The 12969-nt window shown below is 41.3% G+C and overlaps 1 long non-coding RNA gene across 1 annotated transcript in view; it reads left to right on the top strand.

The window, feature by feature from the left end:
* LOC140702404 (uncharacterized) overlaps positions 1-2955 on the top strand; it is a 52535-nt gene extending 49580 nt beyond the window's left edge. The window contains exon 3 of the long non-coding RNA XR_013538951.1: positions 2210-2955. This is a non-coding gene — a long non-coding RNA (uncharacterized LOC140702404). The remainder of the gene's footprint in view (positions 1-2209) is intronic.
* The last annotated feature ends 10014 nt before the right edge of the window (positions 2956-12969 follow it).

Raw genomic sequence — 12969 nt, 5'->3', positions numbered from 1 at the left:
ACACACACACACAAAATGTGTCATTTCCCAAGCCAAATTTGCTATCATTATTACCGTTAATTGCTTACCATAACCTTTTGTTTCAATCGATTTCATTATGCAAAACTATCTTTTTATGTTGCAGCTTCCTCATTAGGATCTCTACCCTCAAAATAAAAAAAAAACCTGGAAAAAGAGTGACTTCGCTAGGAAAATAAGTGAGACACCAACCAGGGAATCGATACATCTTCAGTAATTTGCTTTCAGCATGTTATATGCGGTAACGAAGAGCAATCTCCCCCCCCCCCCTGCACACACTTCATTTGAAATGTAAAAATCGAGCATTTCATCAGCAAAACGGCACAGCTGAAAACAATTTGACTTAAACTTTAAGATGGCATTTGGGAGTTAATAGCCTGGAATATGTTATTCGGTTTCTTTCCTTCTTTCTTTTTTTAAAAAATAGATGAGGTGCTTAGAAATTCATCAGAAAATAGCAAATATTTAAGATGTAATTTCAAGGAGGATGAATGTAAGCAGCTATTAAGTATATGGCTCCCTGGGTTTAGAAAAAAACTGGGTTTTAAGGTGTCGTGATAGGGTGTCACAATGAACCCATGGTATTCTGACAAGATTCAACACTTTCCTCCTCCCAACCCAAGTGGTTCATCTTTTAGGCGTCCATAATTTAAATTGTGGACATGGTTTTATATGCACTTTATTCCTCTATAACCTATTATCCTCCCAGGTGTCGGCATTCTTAAAATAAAGTGCATTTCTTCTCTTATAGAGACCCAAAGCATACCAAATTGTTACCTTGCACTGAGAATGCTGCATCTGATTTTTTTCCCCACATCTTTCTTTGGTAGGTAATAACCTGAAGAGTATGAAGAAGCCATACCCTTCAGTATTATTTATGTTGGCACTGTGGAAACTCATGAGTGTTAAGTCAGGGAGGGTGAATTAACTCTGACTTATAGGGTGAAATTAGAGGAGTACTCAAGTTGTTCGCTCTTACACCCGAAATAGGTTCAGCACCATGGAGAGCACATTTAAAGTTCAGACCGGAGTAGATGTGTTGGCCTCATGACATTGCAGTCAGCATTTCCACTGGTCAGAGGTGGTGGGTTGGTGGCCCTCCATGTGGGCCACCAAGTTCAACACACATCACCTTTGTTTATGGTAGACTGTCCGAGTATAACCTGTCACTAATTACTTTTTTAAAGTAACTGGCCAAGCTCTGGAACTTCCCAAGTCATGCACGTAACAAATCATAGGAGTTCAAGATGAAAAACAGAAGTGTTAATATAACTTTTATGGATGAAGAGGTTCCTGTTTCTCTTGGAAATGGGTCTGGTTGCCCCCCCCCCGGCACCTTTGATGAAATGCTCTTTGATATTTACAACTATGAGTGAATCACAGAGAAAGATCCATGGTTTGGTTTGCCTGCATTACCTGAACTGTGACCTTACTGTTCTAACACAGGCAGCAGACGGGTGGGAAGACGAGAAAAGGCAGGATTTTGCAATGATTTATAAAATATGATTCACTAAAATGCTGCTGGCAAGATCGAACAGGGCCTAGGGGACGTAGAACAGCCACTGGAGGGGAGAATAGTTTTAATTACTAGGGTTGTACAGTGTTTTAGGACGCATATGTAAAATTTGTACCTTTATGGGGTGACCATGTAGAGACACAAAGAGCCCAAAGGCATAAAGAAAGTGAAATGGCACACACACACACCCCGAAAGCTCTTTCATGTTAAATCCAAGGAGAGCCTTTAGATTTGTACCCCGCCCATCTGGTCTATAAGACCATTATAGGTGGCTTCCAATATAACATAAAACAATAAAATAACACAAAATATTACATAGATCATACAATAACAGATATAATACAGAGACAGGAGAAATAAATAAAAATAAAAATACCAATATTTAATGCATACTTAGCTTTTTGGTCAAAACTTATATCTGTTGTATAACAACAGTCAATGACTGTTTCTTGTATTTTCAAATAATAATAATTCTCGTGGGAAGTTGAGAGTTCATACTTGCACAAGAGGAGGTCTCGGCGGGATGTCTCAGCTTATTGGGACTTGGAAAAAAATTGCTGAGAATAAGTACTTGGCACGCGGTTGCCCGTGATGTGTTTGGTATCTATTAACTGAGGTTTGGTTTGGGCATCCCTAGAGAGACCTTGAAGACTGAAGGACAATTTTTTTTTACAGGTCATTGTTTCTTCAGGAAAGAAAAGAAGAAGAGAACTTTCTCATTTCAACCATTGCAGCTTCATCGGATGAAAGCCACAGTAGCTTTTTCCACATTAAAAATTAACATGGAATAAAATTTCAGAGCCCGAAAAAAAAACACAACGCTCACAGAGTCTGCCGCTTTCAAAGAGTTGTTTGAAGATCAGTTGATGAAGAACTGATGGAATAACTGTATCCTGAATTTTTTTTTTTTTTACTTTTCCCTCTCTCGTTCTTTTGTAAATGCTTAGAAGATTCTAGCATTGCTATGGGGAAGGGAAAAAAAAGAAGCTAAGAGAGACTGGATTCAATACACTGGGGATGCTTTCGGTACAAAGATCTTGCACATGTCCGTTCATTTCAAAGAGACTTAGAACCGGTAGAACTTCAGTGAAGGATGCTCATTTTTCCTAAGAGGAAGCAAAGGTGATCTAAGACAGATGAGCCAGTTACTTGGCTATTAAGTTTGTGTCATTGAAAATGGAAAGATGCAAAGATATCCACCCTTTTACTGATGTTGGAGCAGGAAGCATATAAGCCCATAGTTACATTCCCATCATCTCTGATGCAAGTTTTGATGAGTTTATTAGGGTGTTATCCAGATGTTTTTACAACTGGCCTGCGAATACGTCTGTTCCCCAGATTCACTTGGAAACCAAGTCAAGGGCAATTCATCCTGTGGTGGTAATGCATCACCAAGAGACAAGTTGCTAAACAAATAAAAACTGAGTCCTTTTAAGTAATGGTTCTGTGTATATATATTAAAATCCTGGAAGAATGTGTTTTGAATTTTTCTGGCAGTGTTTCATAAAGGCACGCCCATATCTTGGTCAAATTGAATGAGGAAAAGCCCTGATGGAGCAAAGGAACTGAAATTTTGCTTCAAAACAATTTTGTTTTTTCAATTCCATTCTGGTAAAAAGGCCAGTGTCACCTGGAACTGGAATAATGTGGAGAGTCAATGCAGGACACATGGACTGTTCTCCCTAAATGTGGGTAGTTCAAAGCCTGAAAGTAAGGCAATAGCTATTACTCTAAATATTCTAGCGATGATGACAATAATGTTACATAATATTAGCATAGAAATCATAGAAAAGTGAAGTTGGAGGGAGCCCACAAGGCCATCAAGTCCAACCCTCTGCTCAAGGCAGGAATACAAATCAAAACAGATTTTCCAGGTGATTATCTAAGTTTTTCTTTAATGCCTCCAGTGCTGGAGCCCTCACCAACTCCCAAGGTAACTGGTTCCACCATTGTACTGCTCTAACAGTTATGAAGTTTTTCCTGATATTCAACCGAAATCTGGCTTCCCTTAACTTGAGCCCATTGTTGTGTGTCCTGCACTCTGGGATGATTGAGAACAGATCTTGCCCTTCCTCTGTAAGACAGCCTTTCAAATATTTGAAAAGTGATATCATATCCCCTCTCAGCATAGGGAACTTCTGGATAGCTCAGTAGCCTAAGTATCTGACTATGGAGCCAGATGTTGGGAGTTTGATGGGGCCTCTTTGACTGGGGCTGGATTCCATGATCCGTAGGACCCCTTCCAGCTCTAAGGTTCTAAGAAGATGATGATGGTCATTAAAGTTTAATGATCATTAAAGTTAGCTGTATAAGTAAATAAGTGACTCTTATTTCTATGGATAGGCACAAATGTGAGTAATGATCCCAACCTATAAGAAGTTGGAGGGAACGTTCTGCTGGCCATAATGCCCCAAACACACTTGTCCTATCTGATTTTATAAGCTAATTATTCAGTGGTTGTTGTGGTTTTTTCGGGCTCTTTGGCCGTGTTCTGAGGGTTGCTCTTCCTAACGTTTCGCCAGTCTCTGTGGCCGGCATCTTCAGAGGACAACACTCTAATTAGTCAGGTTTGTCAAGAGATGGAAGACACCCCCCCCATGTACTATTAGGGTTAGGAAAGAATATTGTCTGAAATCCTGGACAGGCACAGCCAGTTAGAGTTAGCAATACGAAGTTGGATGGACTATTGGTATAATTCAATGTACACAAGTTTCCTAGGATATACTCCATGCAATTGTATTTTTCTTCAGTATGGAAGGGATGATCACTCTAGAATTGCAAAGAGCCTCATGGCGCAGTGGTTAAAACGCTGTACTGCAAGCTAAAACTGTGCTCACGACCTGGGGTTCAAATCCCAGGTAGCCGGCTCAAGGTTGACTCAGCCTTCCATTCTTCCGAGGTCGGTAAAATGAGTACCCAGCTTGCTGGGGGGGGGGCAATGTGTAGCCTGTATAATTAAAAAAAAAATTGTAAACCGCCCGGAGAGTGCTTGTAGCGCTATGGGGCGGTATATAAGTCCAATAAATAAATAAATAAATAAATAAATAAATTGGCCTTCTCAGCCACACTAGATGCTGTTCCAAGACCTCTATTCAGAGCAGGTTACCATAGTCTCTCGAGACTGAAGGATGCTTTCAACAAGCAAGCACTCCATGCAATGATAATCATACAGCGCAACATATCTAAGCAAAAACAGGCTGCTTATATACCACTTAAAGCATTCTCTAGATGGTTTATAATTTGATTATACGTGCTATACATTTCCCCCAGCTTGTACTCAATTTACGAACCTTGGAAGAATGGAAGGCTGAGTAGACCATGAGCCAGCTACCTCGGACTGAACCTGGCTCATGAGCAGAGTTTTGGCTGCAGCACTGCAGTTTAACCACTGCGCCACGAGGCTGATTGAAGTATTTATTTATTTATTTATTTATTTGATTTATATCCCGCCCATCTGGTAGGTCAGTACCACTCTGAGCGGCTTCTGCTTTGTGAATATTCACTTTCCATCTTTGCTCATGTCCCTTCCCTCTTCTCTTGCAGTGCCTCCCTTTGGATCTCAGCATTAGGTGGAACGTTGCCAGCCAAACGGTCTATTTTTACGTTTGCTGTAGACATATTCCGCGAGGAAGGCTCAAATATTTTCTTAGCTTAGGTAGGCTTAGTGTGACAGACAGAGATTCCTTGCTCTGACTTACAGTCCTCCATTACTAATGCATAATCCCACCCGCATTTTTTAAATAGATTTATTATCACAGTCCTGCTGTGAGTTAAAAATGTGCTATAGTTCCTTTGCAGTTCCAAGGCCCCCGAAGATACATCCAGATCATTGTATGTGGCACTGCAAAGACAGCTTTCCTGCTCGTCCATCACACCGGTTTTATCAGGGGTCAGTTTCATCACTGCAAAACTGTCTTTATGAGATCAAGAAACAGCGATGCCATCAGGGAATTCAGATTGAGAGCCCATCCTTTTTCTGGAGACACCATAAGCGCTATTGGCACACGCCATTTCATCCAACCATTTGTCTTCATCTTATTTACAAAAACACTATTCATCTGAGTTGACCACAGGCTCCGGGCTGACATACAAGTCTAACTCCAGATTCGTTTGAACCGTTTTTGGAACATTAAAAAAAGCTGGAAGATTGAAGAATTTTTCAAAAGCGATCTATCCTAGCAAACACCTGACCCGCCTTGCTGTTGTGTTTTGCTTTCCCAGAGAGATGAAGAGAACAGAGGCATGGACTCATGTTTCGTTTCATGTCTCCATCCTGGAAAGAAAACATTAGGCTAACATCCAGAGTCGTCTGATGACTTGTGTAACTCCGGCAATCAATTGCACTTAAAAATAACTTACACACTGTTCCAGTTTTTACACTGGTACTACTGAGAAAGGATCGAGGGTTGTTTTTGTTGCTGATGCATGCCATCAAGTCATCTCCGATTTACGGCAACCATATGAGCGAGTGACCTCCAAAATGTTCTGTTATAAACAGCCCTGTGCAATTCTTGCAAACTCAAGCCTGTTGCCTCCTTCATATTTGGTCTTCCTCTTCTCCTCGTGCCTTCAGCTCTTCCTAGCATCAGTGGCAAAACCTCCAGGGAGTCAAACGCTAAATCCACACAGTTGGCACTAAGAAATAATGTGTCTGTCTTGAAAGTTAGCCTGCCACTAGACCCACATCAATACGAAAGACGCCCAGTAGCTGGTCTAGGCAAAATCTGGTTCTAATACCAAAAACCCAGCCAACAACACAGACAATTAGTTAAAGAGATTTTTTAAATATATTTTATTAAAAGAAGTTAAAAAATTTAAAAGGACAAAAGGCAAACGTTCCAAACTGTTTCACAAAAAGTTCCCCCCCCAAAAAAAATACTCAGAGTAAAATATAGATCCTGAGACCAAGTTTAAACCCTGAAGAGACACACCAGAAAGTAACAAAGGTACCTAATATACCTGATATGCACACCTTAGGATAGATTCAGTGTAGTTTTGAGGCATGCACAGCATGCATCCTTCCAAGTTCTAATAACAGTTGAGCAAAGCAGCTGCATTGGTACGGGCTAGGCTCTTGAACACAGCCCCTTCCTTCAAGTAAGACTGAGCCATCTAACCAGATTCTTGAATCCTTTTTCTACATTAAATGACCCATTCCAGAGTTGTCTTAATCAACATTTTAACACCCTTTCATGTTTACCAAAACAAAGGCACCTTCTTCCTTTCACACAGCTGTAATCCTTCCTCAATTTGCATGACCACTGGGAAGGAGGCAGACTTGCTTTCAATGACAAGAGATAAGGTGGAAGTGTCAAATCCCTTTGTTACTCCCTTGATGTCCTCTCAGGCAGGAAATCAACTGAAAGAGTCACTTTCCCCTTTGTTCTTAGCCAATAGGCGGCAACACCATCCTGTATCATTTTGTGGTAGGTCCCAAGCTTTTTTTCCCAACAGCTGTGTTCCTCCTTCAAATAGAATGATCATCCTGGGGATGTTGTTCCTCTCTTTGCCTGCCTTTTCCACATTTAGCCATGTGAGTATTTAGAACATGCAGAGCGGAGAGTAAGATACTGGTCCCTTCTGGGCCAACTTCTATCATTTTCCAGACTTCATCCAGGATAAGCTGATAACGTTTCAGAAAAGGTGGGGATGTTAGTCTGTGCTGGCACATCAAGCAAAGAAAAAAAGAAGAAGACCCAAACTCTTCAAAGAGTAACTGCTATATTTTAATGTGAGCTTTCATGGACAAGTCCACTTCCTCAGACATAAGAGTGGGATTACATTACAAATATTTTTACATTTTACATGATCCCAAAACAGTTATTGGTTTTGGGCACAAGTAGTTGTCCTGGCAGTGAACTTTAGGACCCCTGTTGATAATCAGTTCACCTCCCAGGAAGTATTGTTCTGTAAATAATGTTAATGACTGGTGAATAAATTAATCCCAGGCTATAGATAGCAAGTAGAAACACTGAGTATCTCTAATCATCAATGGGGCTTGTGAGGTTGCACTGATTAGTAAGTAAGGAAATATAGCTAGGAATTTCAGTAGCTACAACACAATTTTCTACATTTGACAATGTCCTAAGAAACCTTGGCTTATCTTAAGTCAATTGACATGTGTTTAAGGATATGTAAGTATTTTATCTTCCTCTGTATCTCGTCCTGGAAACTTTATTCTCCAGAATGGCAACTTTCAGATCTTGTGCAGAGTGTCCAAGTGAATTAAAATGATTAGAAAACATTTTTCAGTGTGCTGCCACTTCTGATGTCTGAATTGTCTCCATTAATTCTTCTGCATCTAGATTGTCCTGTTTATCCTATGCAGATGAAGTTTGTGGTGAAGCTCGTGTTTTAACAATTTTTGATTTTCCTTTTTTCAAGATCTAAGCACTGCTAGATAACTGGCCCATTCAAAGCATATCCAAGGCAAGTTGAAATTTTTTTTCTAGCCAGAAACTTTCACTGAAACATAATTCCTTATGTCAAGTAGAATAAAGCCACTAAATTGCTGGAATTTATATTAGCAGAGACTTTCCATGCACCAATTGATTTGAAAGGTCTATTTTACTTGGAACTATCCATTATATCTCAGCATTCATATTTCATGAGGCATCTTTTAAAAACAGTATAATCCCCATTAAAGATGTTGATTTTAGTTGTGTAATATGACATTGAGCAATGTGGGAGATTCCTCTGGGCATGTGTTTGAGGTCTCCCTGTGTCATTCATCCAGGTTGATTTTCCATCACTCCCACCTCCCAGTCATAAGGGCTTTGCTTCTGCATTGCATACCAGCTTTACAAGGCCACGCTCTGGAATGGCTAATGAAGCCCCATTCATCACTGTCTCATTATGTCCATAAGATTCTCTGACAATGCACTGCATCAAAACCACACTTGCCAATTTAAATCCCTTGCTCTGTGCAAGAACTGAGGTTAATAGAATCAAAATGATCTTTCTCCCAACATCAACAGGAGAGGAAAGAATCTGATAAGGTTTGATGCTCATACACTCCGCTCATACAGCCGAGAGAACCAGCATGGCAATTTACTACCCTGTGATCTAGAAAAAGAGAATTGGTTTATGCGACCTTCACATCCCTGCTGATCATGGAATTAAACAATGTGACCACATGTATCTTTGATGTGATAGCTCCGCATTCAAAGGAATCATTCTTTTAAAAAGAAGTCCTTGAGGCCAAATTAGGAATGGGTCCATTTAACTCTCAGTCCCATTCTACTGAGTTTTGCCATTTAAGCTTTTTTTTTTCCCCAAAAAAGGAAATGTCTTTCAAGAAACACACTCAGCTTTGTGCTTTTGTATAAATAAATGGCTGAGACCAGTTGTTTCACCCAACCATTAAATCTATGAGATTTACATACGTGCCAAATTAACAAATTCTGTTATATTAGCTCATCAATGTTGTGGGAAAGTTACTTTTTGGTGCTTTGGAAAGTTCAAGATTCATCTAGTGGGCACAATGATGCCTGGGAGATTGAGAGAGAGAGAGGTAACAAAAAAAAACCACCCACTTTCTCAAGCTGTATGACACATCAGTCTGAGATGTACAGATCTGGACAATTAATATAGGATTAGGAACACAGAAACATAAACCTCCTTTATCCCTTGGCTAGATCTGATCATTTGAGTTTGCTTTTTGTTTGTTTGTTTTTAAACCAAATTTGCCAAATCCAGACAAGAAAAGAAAATGGAACAGTTAGGTATGACTGTCTCTGAAGTGGATGAGGTTTTGTCTCAGGCTAATTTTTAAATGAAGTTTTCCAAAATCCACAGAACTGGAATGAAGAGGAAAGTCAAATGGATGCATTTACACATTTCAGTGCATTGACAGGAGAGGAGAAACGCCAGTTCTCTCCACCCACCTGATGTCCAATATTCCCAGAGATCCAGATTGGAGATGCAGGAGGAATTTGGTTGGTCTCAACTTCTGTGCCGACTTGCCTGCTTTCTACTTCTCGATTAGGGATGCAAATCTGTGCTTGCCTCATTTTATTTTTTTCCTTCCCTGGTGAGAATGTGATGTCCTGTCGGCCTGATGGTCCTGTGCAAATTATATGTGCACAAATTGTATGATTTGCAAAAAATGCAAATTGTATGACTTGCAAAAAATGGCCTTTTGAAAATCATTCATCATCTTAGAGCTGCAGAGCTGGAAAGGACCTATGCATGATCATGTCCAGCTCTTTCAAGGAGGCACAGTGAAGAACTGAACTCACAACATGTGGCTCCCCAGCCAGATACTTAAACCACTGAGCTAGCCAGCAGTACTGAATCTGAAGCAGTGGATGGGTTATTTGCCTCTTTTCTCAGTCTGAAGCAGTAGATAGATTCTTTGCATCTTTTTCATAATTATCTAATCCTTCTGTGTAAATGCTTTGATTCTCAAAGGGAAAGGGCATTAGTTTATGTAAACTGTCACAAAGGCATTTTGCGTGAATGGGGATGGGGAAAAGTACCTCCCCCCCCGTTCTTGCTTTTATGTTGGAGAAAAGAATCCCGTGGTGTTTGAAAATTCATCTCAGAGATGCCTCATCATGTCGGGACAGCCTAAATCAGTAAGAACAAGGAATGTAGTTGGTATCATTTGCATCCCTACTCTGAATTAATGTACAGAATGGAGAGTAATTCCTCTTTTGGAATCTCATCTTGACCAAATCAATGCAGTTATTAAATGGCTTCCCTCATTCTGGGCAGACATCATTTTGAGTCTCCTCCAATGTCTCTTGGTGGGACAGCATGTCACCATGTCCTATCACTCTTAGGTGCATTTGCAGTCCTGTTTTCAACATGTGTGGCAGCAATTCATTGAATTGGAAGGGGCCACCCCTCTGCTCAAGGCAAGAATCCAAATCAATGCAGATCTGACAGAGGGCTGCCCAATTTTCTCTTGAATGCCTCCAGTGTTGGAGAGCTCACCACCTCCCGAAGTCATTGGTTCCATTGTCGTGCTGCTCCAATAGTTAATATTTTTTTTCCTGATGTTGAGCCTACATCTGGCTTCCTGTAGCTCAAGCTCATTATTATGTGTCCTGAACTCTGGGCTGATCAAGAACAGATCCTGCCCCCTTCCTATGTATCTTTGAAAAGTGTTATCAGATCTCCCCTCAGTCTTTTCTTTCCTCAAGGCTAAACATGCCAAGTTCTCTCAGTCTTTCCTCCTGGGGCTTGGTTTCCAGACCCCTGATCATCCTTGTTGTCCTCCTCTGAACTTCCTCCTGTTTGTTGGCATCCTTCTTAAGAGTGTGGTATCCAGAATTGGACACAGTAGTCAAGGTGAGGCTTAACCAATATTGAATAGACGGGGACAAGTCCCGCATGGGATTTGGAGACTATGCTTCTGCTAATGCAGCCTAAAGCACAATCAAGCAGCCCAAAAATCGTACACAACAAGCAAATCATAATACAGTGGTGCCCTGCATAGCGATGATAATCCGTTCCAAAAAAATCGTCACTATACAGATTCGTCGCTAGGCGGGGCAAAAAAGCCCATAGGAACACATTAAAACACGTTTAATGTATTCCTATGGGCAAAAAACTCACCGTTCTACGGAAATCCTCCATGCGGCCGACATTTCTGCTGCCTGGTAAGCGAGGAAAGGGCGCGAAAACACTTTGGGCAGCCATTTTTTTTACCCAGCGGCCATTTTGGAACTGCCAATCAGCTGTTTTTAAAACATCGCAATGCGAAAATCGGTAAGCAAAACGCTTACGATCATCGCAAAGTGATGTTTTGCCATTTAAAACATTGTTATGCGATTGCTTTTGCAATTGCAAAAACTCAATCGCTATGCGGATTCGTCGATAAATGAATCGCTTCTTATGCGGGGCACCACTGTACACATTAGGTTATGGTGCAGGCAAAGTCTAGAATGACAAGAGATGCTGTACTTAGCCTTAGGATTAGCTTAAGGTTTATAAAGGTTAACAGTGGAAGCCCCATTGTGATCTCAGCTGCAGGGATTTGATTGAGGAAGACCTCAACTGCAGAATCACCCTATTGTTCTCAGTTGGAGGAAAGCTTTCTCTCAAGGAGAGAAGTCTCATGGTGGCCTTTTTGTCCAAGGAGTTTTTCTCGGCACCCGAGAACTTCATCTGAAGGCTTCTTCTGCCTTTATCCTGTGACATTCCCAGGGACTTGGAGGTGGTCCGCTCTGCTCCACCGACTCAGGCACGTACCTGCCTTTCTGGCTGCAGTTCAGCCTCCTGGACTCCAAAGATCTAGGATGTGTAGGATACAGCCATTCACACACACACACCCCATGAGTGTGCAGATGCTTAAATTTCGTCTTATTCCTGGTTTGAACATTTTCTATGATCCAGGCTACTCCCCTGGAGAATCCACTCTCTCGCTACATCACATGTGAAGTTATAATTGGGGTGATCCGTAAAGCGCTTTAATAATCAGCTTCCAAAGCCAAGTGGCATTCTCGAGTGAATTTGGCTGAGAAACAGAAAAGGTGGGGGAAAGATTGGGCAACTCCTAGGTGACACTGTTTGACAACCACGCTGTTTCATGCCCTGCAATCAAAAGCTTCCCTCTTCTTAAAGCAACGCATCGCTCACCTCCGCCTTATCCCGACCCATCTCCTTGCAAAATAAACTTCCTGTGAAGATGAATCCCCAAACAGTGAAGTCTGAAAATTGCCTCCATCACTTTAATTAAGAAAATAGAGGCGTTGATGAGCAAACATCTGCAAGACTCTTAATTAGGCTGAAAAGTAAGTGCCTGGTGATTACGTTTCGGGTGTGATCAGCTGATACTCGTCACTCCTGCCTGCATGGCCAAGGTGGCCTTCCTTCAGTGGCCCTAAGGCCTCCTTCTGAGGAAAGGCTCAGCGTCTGGTTGGAGGATGGACCCATTCGCTTAGCACCGCATTTTCCAACGTTTTCAGAGTCGCGAACTCTTTTTACAATAGCCAAGTGAGCTGTGACACCCCTCGCCATTTTTGCATTAAAAGGCGTTTTAAAATAGGGTAAAGAAAAGACATTAAAAATTTTTCATTCTAGACTAATATTGTAATCATACACAATTATGTGGGGGCCACAAATCTGCCTCTACTGGATAAAATTTGAGAAGGGGGGGGGAAAGGACAATACAATGGTGCCTCACTTAACAATGTTAATTCGTTCCAGCGAAATCGCTGTAGAGCAAAAACATCGTAAAGCGAAAATAAAAAACCCATTGAAAAACATTAAAACCCAGTTAATGCATTCCAATGGGCTAAAAACTCACCGTCCAGCGAAGATCCTCCATACAGCGGCCATTTTCAGTGCCTGTATAGTGAGGAATTTATCCCTAAGCACAGCGGGGAGCCATTTTGAGCACCCGGTGGCCATTTTGAAACCCCGACGATCAGCTGTTTTGATCGTCATAATGCGCAGAATCGGTTCCCGAAGCAGGGAACCGATCT

Source organism: Pogona vitticeps, chromosome 12 (assembly GCF_051106095.1).
Source record: "Pogona vitticeps strain Pit_001003342236 chromosome 12, PviZW2.1, whole genome shotgun sequence".
NCBI classification, from domain to species: domain Eukaryota; kingdom Metazoa; phylum Chordata; class Lepidosauria; order Squamata; family Agamidae; genus Pogona; species Pogona vitticeps.
The sequence above is the reverse complement of the archived record's forward strand: the minus strand, read 5'-3'. Positions and strand labels throughout refer to the sequence as shown.